Source organism: Varroa destructor, unplaced genomic scaffold (assembly GCF_002443255.2).
Source record: "Varroa destructor unplaced genomic scaffold, Vdes_3.0 BEIS01000005.1, whole genome shotgun sequence".
NCBI classification, from domain to species: domain Eukaryota; kingdom Metazoa; phylum Arthropoda; class Arachnida; order Mesostigmata; family Varroidae; genus Varroa; species Varroa destructor.
In genome coordinates, this window is record NW_019211458.1 from 775,968 (window position 1) to 779,448 (window position 3,481).

Below are 3,481 nucleotides of genomic sequence, written 5' to 3' on the forward strand. Positions count from 1 at the left end.
TACATATATATATATATATATACAGAATCAACAGAGCAAAAAGACTGCGCCGACCATGCATAGTAGCATAGCCACGCCGCCATAGCTGGCAGCATAACCACCAATTACATAGCTGCCTAACCACTATCTCGTACGTATATGGCTTAACAAACTAATGGACGGCTGTCTGTGTACGGGAGTGTGTATTTATATGTATATCTGTTGCCTCTTCTTAGCGAGAACTAGCACTACTATTCAGAAATGGTTCTGGCCCCGAGCGTAAGTGCAACTACCTCGCCAGCCGTGTGGCGTGTTTCCCGGTGATGTAGGGGCTGCCCTCAAGGTAAGCCGACGCAAACTGGTCGATTTGTTCGTTGGACAACTTCCTGCAATTCCTTATGCTGCATGCACTTTTTGTAGATGCGCTACGCAGGCAGTATGCGGCTCCTCCAGGATGTGTTTGCCATCTTCTCTCGTTTCTGGAGTAAGTGGACGCGCATACTTTTACTGCCGCGCGTCTAGAGAATTAGACTAGTTTCCGGGTGCCGTTCTCATCTACTACCACATCTACAGCCGTAGTTGACGGCAGCGGTAGGTTTTTCGAGATGGACAAGCAGTTAGTCAGCATTTTCCCCGTTTAGTAGTAGTAGTAGTAGCAGCAGCACTCAACTTTCCGTCGGTTTGTCTACCCGGCGACCTGCTACCCGATCAATCCTTCCGCAAGGTTCGGCATATCGTTTTCAAAAAAGAATAAGATTAAGGGCACATAACAACACTTTGGATGGTGAATCAAGTTTGTTTACCTCCCCACCTTCCCGCTGAGAGCTTTTCGAAACAGCTCCTCGCCGGTCGGTCTTTTGGTTGATGAACGTGGGTGAGCGGGCGCGCCCCTGGAGCAGCTTCAAGAAGTAACAAATACCACAACTATTTAGGAGTTTTCTTCGGTTTTTCACTGGTCGCTTGGTATGGCCGCCGTTCGGATACTTAATTTGATTATGCCGACTTTTTTTTTATACTCTGCGCAAATAGGCCAGCACAAGCCCGACTTTTGCCTTCTATTATATGGATTTGATATATTCATATATTTGTGTACGGATGCAACAGTATATACTCGCAGTTGGTAGTGTCCTATCGTGCGAGTCCATTGGTAGTTTTTTATGCGCCGAGAAAAGGTAGCAGCAGGAACTGTGGCTATCGAAAAAGAGCGAGGGCTGGGGAGGATTTGTGATTCTGATAATTGGCATCAACTAGCTCGATCCACTCGCCAGCAGCGCCAAAAAACAGAAAATCCCATTGCTTAAACGGTTTTGTATGTATGTATGGCGTTAGAAATCAAAAGACCCACAAGACCTACCATAAAGATAATACTATCATTGGTATTTCTATTGTAGTTTCTACGATGAGCGGTAGCTATGGTGCTGTTGCCGCTGGCTGTTCCCGACACAAAATGACGCTTTCACTTCTATTCGCTTTCGCTAACCGCTGACTGACCACGATCACAGCAGCATCGACCGCCTTTGCGATCTACCCATTATATCTAACTGTATTTTACGGAATATGCGTAGCCATAATAACGGATGGTTATGTTTAACTGTGTATTAGAAATCTTTTAGGCAGCAAGCGGTTAAACATTGAACATCTCTATTCCCTTAATCGACATAGCTCCGACTCTATAGCGCAAGCCTCGTTTGTTATCACGAAATGCTCAAGCATGTCGAACAAGAAGCAACGGATCAACGTAGCTCCAGCACCTATGGAACGTTGTTGCTACTAATATTTAGACTGCGCTCTGGACAAAAGACGAATATATATACGTCTCAATGACTTCAGCTTTACTGTTCCTTCTGGATCATGCTTCTGTATTTTCTGCAAGGCGGCTGTGAGGAGAGACCGACTAGCTCTAGGCGGTGGTGATAGTGGCTTCGGGGATGGATGATGATCAGCGTTGCTCACTGTGGGGTGTAGTCGGCTTCTGTCGACGCAGCTCGCGATCCGGCGGCATCAGGAGTGCTAATGAAAGCGTCGTCGACGCATGTAGAATCATCGTTCTCACTGCAAAGGGCATCTGAAAGGCATCTGAGGGCGGAGATGGTGCAGAAAAACAGGGGCAAGGGCAGGCAGAAATACAGAGTAGGGTAAAACTGGAAATAGTAGAGTGGGCTGTACGTTGCACTAACGTATATCTCGCAGCAGATTCGGTGGCCGGGGCAACGGGTGCTTGTGGTTCTCGAAGCGGATACGCTTTCCTCCTTTCCCGCCGTTGCGGGGCCGTCGGTAGCAATAGAATCTTGCCAGCAGCGGAGATTTCAACGGCAGGATGCCATAGCGCCCCAACTGCTCTCGTCGCCACTACTACTGCTGCGAACTAACCGTTCAACATGGATCGTCGGCAGCCAGTGACCCTCCCGGTCTCATTTTTCTCTGCTTTGCCTTTTGAGCGGACCCCATCTCTTATTCTCCCCCTAATTGTCTGATGCCCCCATCTCGGACAGGGCCCCTCACCGGCGTGGTCGACCGATATCCTGTCGTGGTTCGGATGCCTGTCTATCTGTTCATCACTTCCAGCGACTCAGGGTCCCTCGACCATTCTAACGTTACTGAGGTCGAGCGCAGGAAATTGATTCGTGTCTAGATGAGTACGCTTGAACACAGTGTATTTTTGCAGTGGAAGAAGGAAGCTTGTAGAGAACAGGATTTTAGTTGTGTCCTGGACAAGCTAACTTAGGGTTACCGCAGAAGGCAGAGTCTGCGATTGGTGTTGGGCAGGAGATTAAAGAAGGACAAGGGAAAGGTTTAGGGTAACCCTCGACAGGAAAGAGACCATTACGGAACGGAGCAGGTTTGGTTGGAAAGGCGTCCGTGAGGAATTAACAAACCAGGCAGATGTTCACAGGCACATTCGACAGAAAGACAGCCACCCACCACAAAGCCAATTAGCAGAAGCGAGTGAGACAGATAGGTAGATCGGAAGTGAAATGACGAAGCGCAAGAAGGCAATCGAAGGGGAGGGGCAAAAGGGTGGCAAAAACGACTGAACAGAACGGATGAGGCGACAAAAAAAGACCTTTCAATTGGTTGATGGGATTCAAATTAGATTTGAATTCGGAATTATTACTATTATTATTACTTTTATTACTATGATTAGTAAACAACGACAAGATAAAAAAAAATGATGTTGTAGACCTAACCAGAATACCTGGCTAGTAAAGAAAAAAGTCAAACAATTATAAAAAGGTTATTACAAAATATGTGTCTAAAAACGGAGTTAGAAAGGTACTCCGGTGCGTGAAACGGAGTACATTCAAAACCCCCTGCGAAGGTTTTGTGTTAATTTAATTTTGACTTTTATCTCATAATAAATTGAGAATAATAATTGCAACAACTATTATTACTGAATTATAGCATTGTTCGACTAAAAAATAAAGATATTCCTTTCCACGAACATAATCGGATCCATTGTCGCTGACTTATAACAAACGCATATAAGCTTTAGCTTATATAT

At 45.9% G+C, this 3,481-nt stretch overlaps 1 protein-coding gene and 1 long non-coding RNA gene across 4 annotated transcripts in view; both read left to right on the forward strand.

Moving 5' to 3' along the window:
- Positions 1-3,481, forward strand: part of LOC111251640 (uncharacterized) — a 327,887-nt gene that overhangs the window by 60,177 nt on the left and 264,229 nt on the right. The window lies entirely within an intron of this gene.
- The window catches only part of LOC147755153 (uncharacterized), a 48,242-nt gene that overhangs the window by 43,077 nt on the left and 1,684 nt on the right, over positions 1-3,481 (forward strand). The gene's annotated exons all lie outside the window — the stretch shown is intronic.